The sequence below is a fragment of the Melitaea cinxia genome, chromosome 28, assembly GCF_905220565.1.
Source record: "Melitaea cinxia chromosome 28, ilMelCinx1.1, whole genome shotgun sequence".
NCBI lineage: Eukaryota > Metazoa > Arthropoda > Insecta > Lepidoptera > Nymphalidae > Melitaea > Melitaea cinxia.
This window is the reverse complement of record NC_059421.1, coordinates 8,118,389-8,138,253: the sequence shown is the minus strand read 5'-3', so window position 1 is coordinate 8,138,253 and position 19,865 is coordinate 8,118,389. Positions and strand designations below refer to the sequence as shown.

Genomic DNA, 19,865 nt, shown 5'->3' with positions numbered 1-19,865 from the left:
TTAACGTCAAAATTCTATCTCTAGTAAGCAAATTTAGAGATAGATAGAGTATTGAAACTGGCCATTAGTAAATAAACAGTTATCGGGACGGTCTAGTGGGGAGTACGTTTCTACACAGTGGAGCAGTCGGCGCGGACGCTGCTCTAAACTTTTTACGTGGGTCAATCGCTGAAAATAACTAATAGTAAGTATCAGATTTATAATCTATATACAGGGTTACAGGAAAAGTCGTGCTAGATCCGTTAAGGGCGTGATGTACCCATCATTTCTGACTTATTTCACTACGAAATACCCTACCCTAAACTTAACCCTTTTCGAGATATTCGACTTTTAATTTTTTATTGAAAATTGCCGATTTTTAGGCTACTAAATTTAATTTTGTTTATTTTGTGTGTCGTATTATTATTATTATTGGATTTTTACATCTCTAATAAGATGCTTTACGACCTCAATCATTAAAATAGTGCATAAGTTAATTGAAAAGGCCGTAGTAGACAAGTGAAAGTAAAGAAATTAAAAAAAATATTATAAAGTTTATTTTTCTCTAAGGGATATCTAAGAAAAATATTATGGCAGTTGTTCGCAGATGTGTTTTAAAATATCTACGTTTCATCAGCTATCTAACGAGGTATAACAATCTAGGGTTTTATTTAAATGCATTGAAAAAAACTTAGTTTCATAGGCGACAGTGGAGAAGAAAATTAATACTTAGCCCTAAATAGTAAAATAAAACAATAGGTAAGCATGAAATGTCATTTATTAAATCAGGTTTTCACACAACTTTTTCTTCCTCTACAGTTCATGTTCAACATGGCCGCCTCTGTTTCTAATACATTGTCGCATCCTTCTACGGAGACCAGTCTTCACTACTCGAGTGGTCAATTTTGTCCTCATTTTATTTGCTGCATCCACAATCCTTTCTCTTAATTCTTCCACAGACGAAACTGGATTTGGCTCGCTGTAGACAAGACTTTTCATGCGCCCCCAGATATGAAAATCCATGGGGGTGAGATCCGGACTTCTTGCTTGCCATGGCAACGGCCCACCTCGTCCTATCCATTTGTTTGGATAATTTGTGTCCAGCCAGTCTCTAACACATCTTCTGAAATGGGCAAGGCAGCCATCATGTTGGAATCACATGTCCAGCGTACATGATATCCCTTAGAGAAAAATAAACTTTATAATATATTTTTTAATTTCTTTACTTTCACTTGTCTACTACGGCCTTTTCAATTAACTTATGCACTATTTTAATGATTGAGGTCGTAAAGCATCTTATTAGAGATGTAAAAATGCAATAATAATAATAATAAGACACACAAAATAAACAAAATTAAATTTAGTAGCCTAAAAATCGGCAATTTTCAATAAAAAATTAAAAGTCGAATATCTCGAAAAGGGTTAAGTTTAGGGTAGGGTGTTTCATAGTGAAATAAGTCAGAAATGATGGGTACTTCACGCCCTTAACGGATCTAGCACGACTTTTCCTGTAACCCTGTATACATATAATAAGCGATTTACCACTGACTGACTCGTGTTGAAATCTGTGAAACTATAAACACCTACAGAAGTCGCGGGCGGCCGCTAGTTATAAATATTATTATTATTGATAGTACTATTATTATTATAGTAGGTTCTAGGGGTCAAAAGTAGGCGGCTAATTTTTATTCCATTTATCCGACTTTAAACCCTAAAGTGATACAAACGAAAATTTGTAGCATTTTGGGGTTATATATTGGACCTAATTTAAGATGGGAATAGAACCGACTTTGAGCCCAGAGGTCCGACAGAAATCCTACCTAGGAGGCTCTATTTAAGCGTTAAATTTCGACTCGGGTATTTCCCAAAATTTGTAATACAGTTACAAGTCCTGACTGAGCTTACTGTTACTCCTATAAAATATTATGCTCAAAATTTTAACTAACCCGACTGGGTAAATACATCAACCCTACAGAAAATCACAGCAAAATAATCACTGTTTTCTAGCACTAATGTGTTTCTGTAAATAAGGTATCGAGAAGTCCTGGAGATGTGCTTATTGACATCGGAGTTAGAAAGCGTGGTAGGTAACACCGATGGTAATACGCTTTCAATGCTTCTGTTGTTTTTTTTTTATTTATTTATTTAAAATTAGCATCCACGGGCTCTAAAATGTCCATGCCTTTTGTTGAACATCGTGTACTATATATACCACAGGCGATTTATTATTCGAACTTATAGTCTACGGTTGCCGCTTGGCGCTTACCATCGGGCGAACTGTACGCTTTTATGCACTCGTAATCAGTCGTATAAAAAATTAAAAAACAAAAGACATACTTCTCGTAAAATTGTGTGCGCATATTTGAAGTCTTCTACAATTTTTTCGTGCATTTTTTGTACCCTTTCATCCTTTTGAAAATGTATCCGACAATAGAGTCATTCTAAATGATGCCAATTGCTAAGTTTTGAAAAACAAAAACACAGTCATTCTTTTAAAACTAATTTTGCAACAAAAAATAAGTACAATTACAGTAAAGTTAAGTGTTATAAACCAGTCCATCCGTATTGAATGTGACATTAATTGTTTTATTGTAAACAGAACACTAAAATTAGAAAGTTGCCAATATAGCTTTGTTGTAGACAATGTGTATTATTTCATTCATACGACATTCCAGGTAAAAGGATTTTACTGTATTAAATATTTTTAACAAACTTCAAAAAAAGAGGAGGTTATTTACTCAAATCGACCGTGTATATATATGTGTCGTGTATACATATGTATGTTCGGGGATAACTTCGTCGTTTATGAACCGATTTTGATAATTCTTTTTTTGTTGGAAAGGAGATATCCCAAGGGTGGATAAGGAAACAAGGATCTGATGATGGAATCCCATAGAAATCGAGGGAAACCCTCGAAAATCGTAGTGACGACTAGTGGGTTTGTTAATTTTTTTCGTCTACTTACGTTGTATTACTTGTCGATGTAATTGAAATCGTTTTTTTTTCGTTTGCGAGCAAACACAATTATTTAAGATAAAGAGCATTCGAGAGCGCTTCTTCTACTTCATCATCATGATATATTTAATTTAAGTGTTTTCTGTTTTGAATTTTATACATATAAATATAAGTGTAGTGAATCAAAACTATATCGAATAATTTTTTTTGCGCCAACGTGCCGGTTCAGCTTAAGATATTAAAAAGGATATACATATAAGTTAAAATTTCACCAATATTACAAATAAGTGGTGCCTAGGGGCAACACACATGAGCTCTCGCCATATTTGGCGCGAGCTTGTGGAGGCATATGTCCAGCAGTGGACTGCAATAGGCTGAAATGATGATGATGATGATACAAATAAGTGAACTATATGAAAACTAGGAAGTGTTACATTACAATAACTAAGCCGTATAGGACATGTCACGTAGGACAAACATGGTGCTACTTCCGGAACGGTTGTGTGACACTTGTGGATTTCTCAACTGTTTTTTTTTTTTATGTCAACAAGAAAACGAAAGTTAAACGAAACAATTTTGATATTATAATGTTTGCTCTTTTATAGGGTATATTTTATGATTATCTTTGGTGCACCGGTGGTTTCATCAATGTAACATGAGATATTTAAAAAAATGTGTTTGCTCACAAACGAAAAAACCGACTGCAATTACATCGACAAGTAATACAACGTAAGTAGCCGAAAAAATAGTCAAGTAAATACGCAATATTAGATATAGGTAACTATCTCGAAAAGTACTAATTAGATCGCAATTTAATTTAAATGGGACCACTTTAAACGCACCACCTTTCTATTAAAATAAAAATCATCGAAATCGGTCCACCCTGTCAAAAGTTCTGAGGTAATATACATAAAGTTCAATCTAATTGAGAACCTCCGCTTTTTTTGGAAGTCAGCTAAAAAATAGATATTGGCCGATTCTTAGACATACTCGATATGCACACAAAATTTCATAAAAATCGGTTCAGCCGTTTCGGAGGAGTATGTAACACTGTGACACGAGAATTTTATGAGATAAAATACTTGGTAACATTAGATTGCTTTGATCATATCTGTGAAAACTTTTGTGTAAAAACAAGTTATAATACCCAGGTAAATATTTAGTCTTAGAATTGTTTATCTTTTAATTCTCTACAAATTCTATAAAACAAATTCGAAATGTATTTTAAATAATTGTGTTTGCTTGCACACGAAAAAAAAAACCGACTTCAATTACATCGACAAGTAATACAACGTAGATCGACGAAAAAATAGTCAAGTAACTACGCGTTATCAAAGATTACTCAAAAAGTAGTTATCAGATCTCGATAAAATTTATATGTGACCACATGATAAACATCAGCTTTCGATTAAATTAAAAATTATCAAAATCGGTACACCCAGTAAAAAGTTATTACGGATTTTCGAGATTTTCTCTCGATTTCTCTGGGATCCCATCATCAGATCCTGGCTTCCTTATCACGGTACCAAACTAGGGATATCCCCTTTCCAACAAAAAAAGAATTATCAAAATCGGACATCCAGTAGAAAGTTATGCGGTATAATACAACGTAGGTCTACGAAAAAAGCGTCAAGTAAAAACGCATTATTAGATATAATATGAAAAGTAGTTGTTAGATCTCAAATAAATTTAAATGGGACCAATTGGCACACACCACCTTTCGATTAAAACAAAATTTGTCGAAATCGGTCTACCCGGTCAAAAGTTCTGATGTAACATACATTAAAAAAAAAAAAAAAAATACAGTCGAATTGAGAACCTCCTCCTTTTTTGGAAGTCGGTTAAAAATTGTCTGAATCTTGGGATAGGTTGCCAGTCCCCTGCTTTCCGCGTTAGGATTGTCGTTTCGATTACCGCCCCGAGTTTAGGTATATTATTTATATGTGTAAGTAACTATAATGTATGTACACATTTTGTGTAAATACACAGGCATAAATAAGTTAGTACCTTAGCAACTGACAACCGTGTTAAAAAAAGAAGTGTGTAACTGTGTTTGTCAAAAAAAGGTGTATCGATGCGTTTTAATCGTGACTGACGATATATTAAGGCAATAATCACAACATTTGACTGTTGCATAAGAGATTAAAGGTTTGATCTCCTCTCCTTTCATACAACTAGGTCGGCAAAAGCGTACGTTATAGTATCGCCTGATGGTATTGATCATCGTAGCTTATAGTCGCCTACAATACTAGAATAATCACAAGGATACCGACCCTCTTTCTTATCGCTGGGAACCCAGAATATCCACTAAAACTCAGCTGCGCCCTTATCGTCATAGCGGGACTCCCCGGAGAAGCGTGTTGCCGAACCTGCTCAATTCCTCTAAGGAACTCTGGTCACCTTACTCACCACAAGAAGACAACGCAGCTTGAAAGTATTATTTAGCTGTGATCTTCTATAAGTTCGAGGTACTTTCCCAGTCTGTTCTATCGGAGTGCCCCACATTATGAGCAGGAAATTTCATGCGCCCTACCTCCGTTAAAGTTGTTGTCGTGGTCTGGGCGTGTTGTGTATGATTTGATTCTAATTTTAAATTTTTCATAATTTGAGACCGTTTTAAGTTTAGTAGAGTATGAAGTTTTGGCACAATAGTAATGGGGTTTTAATAGCATCGTTTCGGAATGACAAATCGTGAAAATATGCTTTCACTAATTAGGTCAATAGACTTAGCTTTCGTTTCATAGTTCAAAGTATATGATCATAATTGTTATCATAAAACTTTTATGTATTACTAGTTGACCTGGGGATCTTAGTATAGTCATAGTTTTTAATAATAATTATTATTATTATAATTTATTTCAGACGTATGTCCATATTTTTGTTAGTTACATTTTTTTTCCTTAACTATGTTAGTTTCAATAATTGTGACAAAACAAATTATACTAAATCAAAATCCTATCAAACAACACTAAAATTAAAATCAACATCATACTAAAATTCAATCAATACCCAAAATTAAAATCATCACCGAATTCAATACTAAAATTCAATCAATATTATACAATAATTAAAATTAAAAATTAAAATAAATACTAAAATTCAATCAAAATTACAATGATTACCATTAAAAAAAACAATACTAAAATTCTATCTAAAATGAAAATGAAATTAAAATCAAAAACAACTTTAACTGAGGTAGGGCACAGCAGGAATTTCCTGCTCAAAATATGGAGCAGCCCGACTGGGGTAGTACCTCGACCTTACATAAGATCACAGCAAAATAATGCTGTTTTCAAGCATTGTGTTCCTGTTGGTGTGTAAGGTGACCAGAGCTCCTGGGGGGATTGGGGATTGGGTCGGTAACGCGCTTGCGATGCTTCTGGTGTTGCAGGCGTCTATAAGCTACGGTAATCGCTTACCATCAGGTGAGCTATACGCTTGTTTGCCGACCTAGTGACATAAAAAAAAAAAAAAACAAAACAAAACAAAAATAAATATTAAAATAATAATATTTTTTAATATTTAATATTGTCGAAACAAAATATAGCCTATATTTTAAGTTAGGCAGAGTTACATGTGTGCAAAATTTCATTAAAATCGATCCAGTAGTTTCGGAGATTAGCCTGGACAAACATTGTGACACGAGATTTATAAATATATAGATGGGTGGTAATAATTGCGTTTGCTCGCAAACGAAAAAAAAACCGACTTCAATTACATGGACGAGTAATACAACGTAGATCGACGAAAAAATAGTCAAGTAACTACGCGTTATCAAAGATTACTCAAAAAGTAGTTATCAGATTTCGATTAAATTAAAAATTATCAAAATCGGTATACCCAGTAAAAAGTTATTGCGGATTTTCGAGAGGTTCCCTCGATTTCTCTGGGATCCCATCATCAGATCCTGGTTTCCTTATCATGGTACTAAACTAAGGATATCTTCTTTCCAACAAAAAAAGAATTATCAAAATCGGTACACCCAGTAAAAAGTTATTGCGGATTTTCAAGAATTTCCATCAATTTCTGTGGGATCCCATCATCAGATCCTGGTTTCCTTATCATGGTACTAAACTTGGGATATCTCCTTTCCAACAAAAAAGAATTATCAACATCGGTACATCCAGTAGAAAGTTATGCGGTATAATACGACGTAGGTCGACGAAAAAAGCGTCAAGTAAAAACGCATTATTAGATATAGCTCGAAAAGTAGTTGTTAGATCTCAAATAAATTTAAATGGGACCAATTAGCACACACCACCTTTCGATTAAAAGAAAATTTGTCGAAATCGCTCCACCCAGTCAAAAGTTCTGATGTAACATACATAAAAAAAAAATACAGTCGAATTGAGAACCTCCTCCTTTTTTGGAAGTCGGTTAAAAAGTATAAAAGTCTGAATTGCAGGCGTTATAATTAACACAATTAGACGTTCTCTGTTCATGATTGAAGATACGGAAATTTGTGATTTGACCTTCGAGAGAAAATGAAATAACATCACGTAGCAACGAATCGACTTTTTAGACAAGTCTTAATTTCAATATTTATTTCATATATGAACTACTATAGTTGCCTGCGACTTCACTGGCGTATAAAATAATTATATTTACAAAAAGCACAAAAAAAGCAAATTAGAGCACAAACAAAGATATTACAAAATTACTGTTACAATTGTTATTTAGAGCGAGTAGAAAAAAATATTAAAATTAATTCAAAAGAATTTTGGTCTTTTATTAAATCTAAGAAAGAACACATTGGTATACCTGATACTATGTATTTGGATTTGCAATCTGGCTCAGATGGACAAACAATTACCAACATGTTCAGTTGCTTTTTCCAATCTGTATTTGAACCAAATATATCATTCTTGCTTAATACTATGGATTATAACTCTAATACAATCATTGCTTCTTTAGATATATCAGAGAATAAAGTACAATCATACTTAGCTAAATTAGATGTACGCAAGGGGAGCGGGCCAGATTCTATTCATCCTATGTTCTTAAAACAATGTAGTAAAACTTTAAGCATACCTTTAACTATTTTATTTAAAAAGCCCTTGAATACGGGCTGTATACCTAAAGAGTGGAAGAAATCTTTGATAACTCCGATTCATAAGGGTCTTGACAGGAGGAATGTAAGAAATTATCGTGGAATCTCTAAATTGTCCTCTATACCAAAGCTTTTCGAAAAAATTGTATATGACATGATATACCCGGTGTTGAGACCCTCGTTAATGAGTAGCCAGCATGGGTTTATCAATAAGCGATCGACTGAATCTAATCTTTGTGAGTTTTTAGATATTGTACTTAATGCAATGGACTCAGGACACCAAGTTGATGTTATATACACTGATTACGCAAAGGCTTTTGATAAAATTTCACATAGTCTTCTAATAAAAAAACTTGAACATATCGGAATTCATGGGAATTTACTTAGGTGGCTGACATCCTATCTGCGTGATCGGTCACAGGCTGTGGCGATTAAGGGTTACACCTCTTCGTTTGTTCCAATTACTTCTGGAGTACCACAGGGCTCACATTTAGGACCTCTACTATTTAATGTATTTGTTAATGACATTGATAAGTGCTTTTTGAATTCAAATGTAATATTATATGCGGATGATACAAAAATTTTCAAAATTATAAAGAATAAAAAAGATTGTGATGAATTGCAGGATGATTTAAATAGACTTGAACAATACTGTAGATTTAATAGCTTGTATTTGAATTTAGAAAAATGTTGTACAATTACATTTTCGAGAAAGAGAGAACATATTTTGTATAATTACTCAATCTCTAATGCCAGTTTAAAAAGAGTTACGGAGGTAAGGGATCTGGGAGTTCAGTTGGATAGCAAGCTTATTTTCGACCAGCATATAGACACGATAACAACCAAGTCGTATAGAATGTTGGGCTTTATATTTAGGCAAGGGATGGTTTTTAAAAATGCTCAGACCTTAATTCTCCTGTATAATGCATATGTTAGATCAAATTTGGAATACGCATCTACCGTTTGGAATCCTCAATATAAGAAATACATAGACATAATTGAAGGAATACAAAATAAATTCGTTAAAAGGTTGAAAGTCAAATTTGGATCTGATTGTTTTTCTGAGTTTACTTCCCTTGAAAATCGTAGAGAACACAGAGATCAGCTTTTTCTTTACAAATTGATTAATGGTTTGGTAGACTCTCAGTACCTACTTAGTAGGGTATCGTTTAGGTGCCCCAGTTATTGCACAAGATCCCGAGCAACTTTCTCCCCCTCTGTCACTCGGACAAGGTATTGTGGCAACTCATTTCTCGCAAGGTCATGTAAAGTATATGACGACCGGTATAATGACATCGACTTGTTCGGCAGTGGGTTCAATGAGTACAAATACTTTTTGAAAGGGAAAAAGAAAACTAATCTAAATATAGTGTAGTAGTGTTCGATTTGTATAATGTATATTTGTCTTTGTTTTTTTTTTTTTAATGTTATATATACGTCCTGAGTACATCTATATTTTATTGTATTGTGTAGTATGTATAAATTATAGTTATTGTATTGTCTAATTTATTTGTTCATAGTTTTAAGTGGAAACTTTGTTGGCTTGATTATTTTTTTTTATGTTACATGAACGAATTTATTCTTTGTGCTGTTTGTTTCCCAATAAAGAAAAAAAAAAAAAAAATATGTTAAAATAGTGTCTAATTTAAAAAAATTTTTTTTAATTATTTTTGGACTGCTCACTAATCGCTTTATTAAAATTATGTTCTAAACTGACTTCAAAAAAAGGAGGTGGTTCTCAATTTAACACTACATGTCTTCATGACTTTTTAATGGGTTTACCTGTGTTGGGTGTTGTTGAGCGAGATCTGACACTTGAAAAATATAAATAATTAAATAAGTATTATTAAGGATAGCTCAAAAACTTAGTAGTTTTTGAGCTATCCTACTAACTATTTAAGTCGATGATATTCTCATGTCGTTACTCATCAATGTTATAAAAGTATAGTTGACGACACCCGTGACCATGGCGTCTGCAACGTCGTCGAAATAAATGACAATCGCGGTAGGTTGTGTTAAAATCGCTCGCTCGCTTCAGCCTGTACTATCCCACTGCTGGGGATAGGCCTCTTTCCCCATGTCGAAGAAGTATTATTATTACTAACTATACAAATTTAATCTATACTTTATTTACAGAATTTCAAAAAAAAAGGTCATGTAGCAAGGAAGTAATATAGATATGCAAAAGTAACCAAGCATTATCATCTAAGCTAAACGTTTATACAAAATTTCAGCACAATCGGTTGAAGATATATGCTTTAAAATTGATTTATACAAGATTCCACAAGAACAAACAGTTACCATTGTAAATTAAAAATAATGTTGTAATAATTCGAAATTGTCGTTATTAACTTCGATGTTTACCCGTATACGTAGAGAACAATCCCAAAACTATTTGTTGCATTGTTCGCAAAAAAAAAAACCAAAGACAAAACAGGCTTTTATTTAAGAACCATTAAGAGTTTTTTATTTTTTGTACGTTTTAATCCCAACATTAGTGGTATTATTTTCTGTAGTCCTAATGTAAAAAATTCGTTGTTAAGCGTTATTTGTGAATGTTTTCAATTTCATACAAAACTAGGAACAAACGTATAGTAATACTCTATTACATTACTACGTGAAGCAAAAACTTTGTACCCGTTTTTACGTAAATTACGCGGACGGAGGAGTATGCAATTTTGCACACTTATAGTTTATGGGTGCAGAATGCTAATATTTTTTTAACTATGCATAAAAATACATTAAATCAATTAAAAAAAAAAAAAACATTACACACTACCATGAATTCGACACGCACATGCATACATATATTCTCTTTTGTTTAATATTATCAAGGTTAACCTTAATTATATTCGAACTTATAATTTTATTTAATTCGACCGAAAAACGAATTTTGACCACAGGGCGATCACTTGTTATTATTAAGACGGCTCTATTGCTACCAATTAAGTAGCAACATTTTCCACGTAACCTTAAGTTTTGAAAAAAGTATCAGCTTCGACACGTCCCGCCAGTAATAGTAGCTCAATGCTTAAGAACGATTACCGCCATATTTAATAATTGTTTGCTCGCAAAGGAAAAAAAACCGACTTCAATTACTTCGACAACTAATACAACGTGTTTAGATGAAAAAATAAACAAGAAAGCGCGCTAATACGGCTCCATCAGCTTTTCGTAGCAAAGATTATTCAAAAAGTAGTTATCGGATTTCAATCAAATTTATATAGAACTACAAGACAAAAATTAGAATATAACAAGAATTATCAAAATCGGTATACCCAGTCAAAAGTTATGCGGTATAATACAACGTCGGTCAACGAAAAAATGGCCAAGTAAGTACGCATTATTAGCTATAACTCGAAAAGTACCTACTCGTTAAATCTCTATTAAATTTCGGACTACATGACACGTACCATCTTTCGATTAAAACCAAAATCATCAGAATCGGTCTACCCAGTCGAAAGTACTGAGATAACATACATAAAAAAAGCGTGTAGTGTCTTAACTGAGGTAGGGCACAGCAGGAAATTTCCTGCTCATTATATGGAGCAGTCCGACTGGGATAGCACCTCAACCTTACCAGATCACAACTAAAGAATACTGTTTTCAAACAGTGTTGTGTCCGTTTGCGATGCTCCTGTTGTTGCAGGCGTCTATGAGCTACAGTAATTGCTTACCATCAGGTGAGCCGTACGCTTTTTTTCCAACCTACTTAATAATAAAAAAATACAATCGAATTGAGAACCTCCTCCTCTTTTGGAAGTCGGTTAAAAATATATTCATCTCTAACACTTCGCAGGTCGCGTCATTCTTTCACAAGATTTCACTTCCCGTATTTTATCATACCACGGGCATATTATTCTTATGAAATAAACTTAAAATGAACATACGTAGATGTTACTGTCGAGCAGGATATGTCTAATTGAATAATACAATAGTAATGTAGTCGCAGTACATATGCTTAAAATTACATACACATACGTACACAATTACATAGACATTATAAGTTGTTTCTTTTAAGAGCTGAAAGAAGTATCGTCTAGTAATAATACCTTTTTGGACTTTTATGTCCTCTCTTTTTATTGTACTTATTTATTATCTGGTATCCGTGACGTTGTCTGGGGTTTCATTCGTAATTAGTAGTATCAATTGGAACCACTTGAAGCCTTTCACAATAAAAAAGAAGACCATATCTTTTGCCAAGGTTTACTCTAACTCCACGCCGAATTCCATCAGAATCCGTTTAGTGATTTAGGAGTAACAGCGCAACAGAAAGATAGAATTATAATTATGTACAAAATGTACGTACTGTACAAAAGATACGACACGAAGATGATTAAAACTAAATCAAATTTTTTTCATTGATTTTATTTTTGAGAATTTATTGTGTTTTCCTTTTTAAATTTTCTTTTACTCAAATCTTGTCCTGATAATAACGAACACACAAAATAAAGAATCTATTTTGACGAAGTCGTTCGGAAGTTATGCGCGTTCATACATTTCGGCGAGTCATTTTAGGGCAGTGGTGCTTGTCATGTAAGGAGGAAAGTACACACCTAAACACCGGCGGTTTGCGAATTCGATTCCCACTCGGATTGGATGTTTGTTGAAGGGTCTCCCTCCCCACCGTGCCTGAGAGACCACATTAAGCTATCGTCCCGGTTGTTATCAAAGACATCTAATAGCATGTCACCATTTTTTTTACACACACGGTCGTCTGTTCCTACGGTAAGCAACTTAATGCTTGTGTTATAGGTAACATGCCACTGTTAAGGCTATATTTTTTTTCTTGTTAAATTTTACACATAACACATATTAGGCCCAGAGTCAGGCGAGAATCGGACTCGCACCCCGCGGAACAGAAAGCAGGGCCAGTAAAAACTGCGCCAACGAGCTAGTCAATTGTATTATCGTAGGGAATACGAGTATATCTGTTAAACCGCTGTGGAGCAGCGTGGTGGATTAAGCTCCGATCCGAGAAAGAGGTATATGCCCAGATGTGGGATGGTAACATCGTCGTGAGATAATAAATACAGTTTTAAAAATTGTTCATCATCATCATCAGTTCAACCTATTGCAGTCCACTACTGGACATAGACCTCCACAAGTTCGCGCCAAAAATGGCGCGAACTCATATGTGTTGCCCATAGTCACCACGCTGGGCAGGAGGGTTGGTGACCGCAGGGCTGGCTTATAAGCCAGCCCTAGTTGGTTTTATAAGTCCTGTAGTGGAACTGTGTTATCCCTTAGTCGCCTCTTACGACACCCAGGGGAAGAGAGGGGGTAACTATATTATTTAATGCCGTAGCCACACAGCCACTTAGAAATTATTATTCAATTTAAATTAAGAATAACTGCAAAACTCGACACCATAAGTATTTTCTAAAGACATACTTACAGAAACCTCAGTATCAATTTTTTTACAATTACGTGCAAAACCCAAAAAATCAAACCAAAATCTTCGTCAAACCGTTCAAATAATGATAATACATACGGAATTTATATATGACGTTAAAATAAAGTAAAACCAGTGGACATTGGTTATTTCCCAATACAAAATGTGCTGTAGACGTACGGGTCGCGACCATTAATGCACTATGTAGGTCTAACGCCAGTCTGGTCAAGGTCTAGCCGAGACCTCGTTCTGAAACTAGGTTTCAAAGTGCACATAAATTCTATGACAATTCTTCCTTTTTTATAATTTGATCCTCTTAAATCTCTTTCCTCCTTTTTAATCTTTAATTTGTGTTAAGATGTCGGTCCCGTTCGTTATCATAGACACCAAATAACAATCGTTACTCACAGTAGGTAATAAAAATATCAATCCGCAGTGGAGCAGCGTGTTAAGCTCCGATCCTTTTCTTAAATAAAGAAAGCGGCCTATGTCCAGAAACGGGATGTTAAAAACTGAATAATTTAATCATTTTCTTATGAAAGACAGATAAAAGTGCTTTGATTAAACAAGCGAGAAATTTCAAACGCAATATTGGTACGGTTGGAAATCATTCAGCGATTTCATTGATGAAAACCAATCAGTATGATTGTGACCAATATTGAAAAAAATATCATCAAAACAGTTTAAAACGTAAAATGGATATTATAGGCTATTGCACATTATCATTACTTAGAATAAAACAAAGTCGCTTCCCCCTATCTGTATGCTTAGATATTTAAAACTACGCAACGGATTTTGATGCGGTTTTCGTATCTTCGTAAATAATAACATTTTTTGCGGTTACATTGCAAATATTTATTTTATATTTTATATTTAGTATTGCACCCGTGCGAAGCCAGGGAGGGTCGCGACTATATAATAAGACAAAAAATAATCAGAATTTTAACAGTTATTTACCTATAACTAGCTGTGCGAGCGGTTTGACTCACTTAAATTTGATAAAAAATATAGCCTACACCCTTCCTGAGTAAATGCATCTCATCATTACAGCCTATACAGTCCACTGCTGGACATAGGCCTCCACAAGTTTACGCCAAAAATAACGTGAACTCATGTGTTTTGCCCATAGTCACCACGCTGGGTAGGCGGGTTGGTGACCGCAGTACTGGGTTTGTCGCACCGAAGACGCTGCTGCCCGTCTTCGGCCTGTGTATTGCAAAGCCAGCAGTTGGATGGCTATCCCGCCATCGGTCGGCTTCTTAAGTTCCAAGGTGGTTGTGGACCCTTGTTATCCCTTAGTCGCCTCTTACGACACCCACGGGAAGAGAGGAAATGCATCTAACACAAAGAAAATTTTTCAAATCGAACCAGTCGTTATGAGTATAAACAAACGAACAAACTTTTTAGCTTTATAATAATGAAAGTATGTATAGATATACGAAAGAAAAACGATTTACCCTATCGTAAAGCAATTAAACAACAATTAATCGTCAATTGATTGCATGTTATACTGTCAAACACTTTAAAAGAAGTAACCCATTTACGAATAAATTACATACAAATGAATATTTAATCGTCGTATCTGACGAAAAACAATTACACACAAGTTGCAGTCACACAAACAAAATTATTTATATTAATGAGATAAGGCGGACAGTTTGAAAGCCGCTAACAAAAAAAAAAATTAAATTATGATTATTAATGCGTATGTAATATGTTTAAGTAAGGTTAGGTACATTTTTTTTTATTGCAATAACTTTTTATAATACACATATTATGTATATGTTTAGTTAACATCGTTTTCAATGTTTTTATAGAAATATGTTTTAATTACATTTTTCTTTTTTTATATAGGTAATTTAAGAACACTCAAAGAAAGTAAGAGGTTTTGGTTTGAAGTTTTATTTCTGAACATTTTGAAACGAATAAAAAGAAGTTTCATACCCACCTGAATGTTTTTTTTTTTTTTTTTGTGTATTTGTCGAAACATCGTCAGTTGTAAATTAATTTTAAAAAAATTAAATGAACATGGTTATTTTCATTAGTAAAATGATTTAAAATGAGACATTTACCGTGTTTATTATTTTTATTTTGCGGAGCTCGATATTTCGACATTATCTACAAATGTGTCGTGATGTTATCTACAAATCTTGTTCACGAGACTCTCGTGTCCCATTTTAAAAAATTTTAAAAAGTTTTAATAAATATAGAGACGATCCATATTAATCAAATGATGATAAATATGTTAGTCGCACAATCAGATTATAGAAGACAAAGAAACACACAGCGCATTTTTGTATTTTTGTATAGATTTTTCTAAAGTTTCTAAGCCGATTTACATAATTCTTTTCTTGTTTGAGTATTATTTAAGTACTATCTAATGGTGTCATAGAACAATGCTTTCAAGACTTAGGTAGTTATTATTACTGTAGAACTTCTCAATAGTTGTTGATTGATAATTAGATCAATTAGTGTGTGTAACAAACACGTGTGTGTAAAAAAACACGTATACAAAATAGTATGTTTATTAACACAGCATTAAAAATTCTTTTGTTGGTACGTCTTAACCTATTTTTAAAGCAATTTTTGTATTGAAATTTATTTAAAAACATTTTACAATATAAAAATTATAATATGTATTTATTTCTATTAACGAATAGTAAAATGTTTTGGTAACAGATTTCTATTCCAAATTCATTGTTTTTATAAACTTAAAGTAGAAAATAAAGAACATACGCACCGTAGCCGATTTCATGTCGCACCGTATCTGCCTTGACGATAACCGGGATCTCTTCAAACGCTTTTTCTTTTTTTTCCTCATTATCAACTTTAGCTTTCGGTACATCATCGAAATACTCTTCAAAGTTATTCTCATTAAAGAAATTGAAATCAATCGCAGCTCTTCTCATAGTTGGCGTCGCGCTGTTCGCTATATCAACTTCAAACTGCAACATTTTGGCGGGAGATATGACGTCTGCGAACGGGCTGGGTTTTACGAAACCGTGGTCTATATTTCTAGTTAAGTTTGGTTCGTTCATCGCCACCTTTGCACCTTCTTGGCGTTTTGGAGTGTCTAAAATAGGTGGCGATTTCTCTTTTGTAGGTGTGTGTGTCTTTACGTCTAAGGGAGTAGTGCATGGCGTTTGTGTGTCAATAACTAAGTTGCTGTTGTCAATAGAAACATCTCTATCACCTATCGTTACATTTTCGCCGATTACGGATATGTAATCGAGGCTCATACGGAATGTATCATCTGGTAGGTCTAAGTTTTCAGTTATGAAAAGCTGATTCGAACTCGAAGTTGACGCGCTGCGCGCAACTACCTCAGAATCATTACTGTTTATCTGAGGGGACTCCATTGTGTTATTAATTTGTTTACGGTTGCAGTAGTCATTCGACACTTATAAATACAATGTCATAAAGACGTATCGTCTAATGTCCTTGAAATTATCTAGATAATCGATAAGCGCAAGAATTTCACATCACTGGTCAACACATGCGCAATAAAATTCTAAGCTTGTGTGTATCTGTGAACTGTCAAACTAGTTTAGGCGGCTGTTTGTATGTGAAATTATGAGATATTAACTAAAATATCATTGACCACAGAAATTAAACATCGATTATTTCAGTTTAAAATTATTATTGGAATATTTATTTGTAATATAACCCAGTATAATGTCGAAACTATACATAAAAAGGCGCTACAGGCGCAGCTATAAATAGAATTATGTTCGTCACTGGCACTGATTTTTCCCCGCTCTTTTTATTCATTCACAACACCGTAGATACATAATTTTGTTCAAAAGCGTCAATAGTTCACGAAAATACTTTCACTATGTTAGTAGTGTACTTATTTAGTGTAATTATTTCGTTATTAAACGTTTTTTAATACGAGATGCGGCACTCTATCGAGCTCGCGAGACAACTGCATAACGTACTAATGTCAACAAACAAACGATCGGCGTGGAGCGAGTTTGTTCGTCTTGATAGATATGAAATCTTGAAAATTGTAATTTATATACTTGACAAAGTATTATATTCCATATTTATATAAAAAAACTCGTAATTCATTATATTACGCGTATTTAAAGTTACATACAATTGAAAATATGGAATAATTGATAAGTAACTTACATGTTAGAAGTCGAAAATAGCTTGTACGATTTTTGACATTTAATAACAACACCTGTTGTGCCTACTGTACATGTTGCTAGATGTCAAACAAACCGAGATACAACCTAAAGTATTTTTTAAGTACGACCAATAGGAGCTATAACAGCTTGCGTGTTATGTCGAGAGTTATCGAATGGTCAGCGCCACCTGTGAAACAACTATATGTCAAGGTCAAATTGATAGCCTAAGTTTTTTTAGTTTAGGACCAGTTTTCCTGTTTTTGTGTCAAAATGACTGTACTTAAAATTATTTATCACTTATGAAATCGAAATAATTGTTATTTGTTATACTCATAAAGAGTATTGTATGGAAAAAATCAAAATTAAAACGGGTCTTGTACTATTGATTTTATATAGGTAGATATATAAATGAACATATGAATTAATAAAACATTTTTTATTGTTTGATTATTTTATTAATTATTTGCTATAAAATTACATTCAACAATATTATTCTTTCTCTATTTTCCACCTGCTGCGATTCTTTTTCCGCCCTTTTTCCTATTCGCTATGTTATTGGTAATGTTGGTAATTAACATCCACGGGCTCGAAATGCCCATGTCTTTTGTTAAACATGTATGAATTATTGTAATACCACAGGCGTTTTTTTATTAGAACTACAAATCAACAGTCTTGTGAGACTGCCTAATAAAGCTAGGACGTGGTCCGACGCTGACTTTTTTTTTCTTTCAATTACTCTTTTATGGAAAAGTAATGAATGAATTTAGAATTAATGGCTTGCACTAGTGCCGAATAGCACAGATGATTTCGTCAATGTCATGTAAGATGTGATGGAAAAGTATATGTGTCACTATTTCATAGACCTGGATCCCACGCCTGCCCTGAGCATCTTGAGCAGAGCCCTTGCCAGCGACATATTATCACGCTTGTAGATGGTTCTTTGGGAACTTATTGTAAACTTTTGTGTATTTGAAACAGGGAATCCAAAATTTTCATACAATTTTATGTGTTTTTATCTGGGCTACCTGGATTGAACAGGGATTATAGCTGATTATTTTTATTTTATGATGTAGGATGTTTCTATTGTATCCTTTGATTTATTTTTTCTTTTTTTCTTCCCATGACAGCTTGTCTTATCCCTTGCCCTTGTTGGTTGGAATATATACCAACCGCATTGAAAATTCTTCTGCTGATGCGAAAAGTGATCATCGCATCCTGTAAAAACAAAAACATTAACATTGTATTAGTTTAGATAGTTTTTGTTATTATATTTTTATTCGCTACTGACAAATATAGTGTTGACACATTTCTACCGAGATTATTCAACTAAAATTAACATAACAATACCTAGTCATATTTAAAAGTTTTGACAGATAACAAGAGAGATATTTATCAACTAGGTACTTCACTTTTATTGTTTTGTGAAGTTGAAAGAAATCAATAATTCTGTGCTTCCTGTGACAGGTGATACAAGTCGAAAATCATAATTTTAACAAGTGAGAGAGACAAAAGCATTGTAAGATTCTAATATGAATACGTTTTAATGAGCCTAACTAGGTTTATATTGTTTTCTTATTAGTTTTATAAAGTTTATTTGTGAATGATAGATATAAGGAAACTCTAACATGAATAAATTTAGATAGTTTGTAAGAATATTCAATAGTAAGGTTTTGTATGTACTGTAATTAATTACGTTACTTCAAAATTCAAATTTATACAGAGATACTATAGGTCTTTACTATATAGGGATATATATTTTTATAAGGATATCATTTTGGAATTAGTCTTGAAAGAAAGGCCTTGAAACAAAGTTACTTTTACAAAAAAAAAATCAAGTCAATAGTGCAAAGTTTTTAAGATATTCAAGGAAATATAGATAGTTAAAGTTGTATTAATGAAAGGCTTGGAAGTTTTTGTTCTAGGAAATTTTTAGTATGTAAGGTAATGGATATGATATCCCTTATGTTATGGAATAAGGTTTAACGTATTCAAATATGTATAAATTGTAAGGGTTTTTATGTAAAAATAACAAATAAAGGCTTCAAACATACGATAATTCTGCCTTACAATTTCTTTATAGGTAATTTTATTCTTATTTTGCTCATCCAGGAACAGCTTCAGAAAAACACACACACACTCCTTGACTTGTAACAGTTTTTAAATATATACTTCGTTTGGCGCGTTATTGAAAATTTAATAGAGTAAGTTTTTACGATGCGCGCCCACACCATCACCAAAAAAACCACCACTTAAAAGTTAGATAGAAGAAAGGAGAAGTTAGCTAGACAATGAAGTATAATTTCTTACGTGCGTACATAATTACACACACTTTTTTTACTTTTAATAAATATTG

General features: G+C 33.4%; 1 long non-coding RNA gene across 1 annotated transcript; it reads right to left on the bottom strand.

Annotated features, from left to right (window-relative positions):
- Positions 1-17,944: 17,944 nt before the first annotated feature.
- On the bottom strand, positions 17,945-19,645 carry LOC123667581. The gene is made up of 2 exons (XR_006745449.1): positions 19,564-19,645; positions 17,945-18,727 (listed from the first exon to the last, which is right to left on the bottom strand). It is a non-coding gene; the product is annotated as an uncharacterized LOC123667581 (long non-coding RNA).
- Between the last annotated feature and the right edge of the window lie 220 nt (positions 19,646-19,865).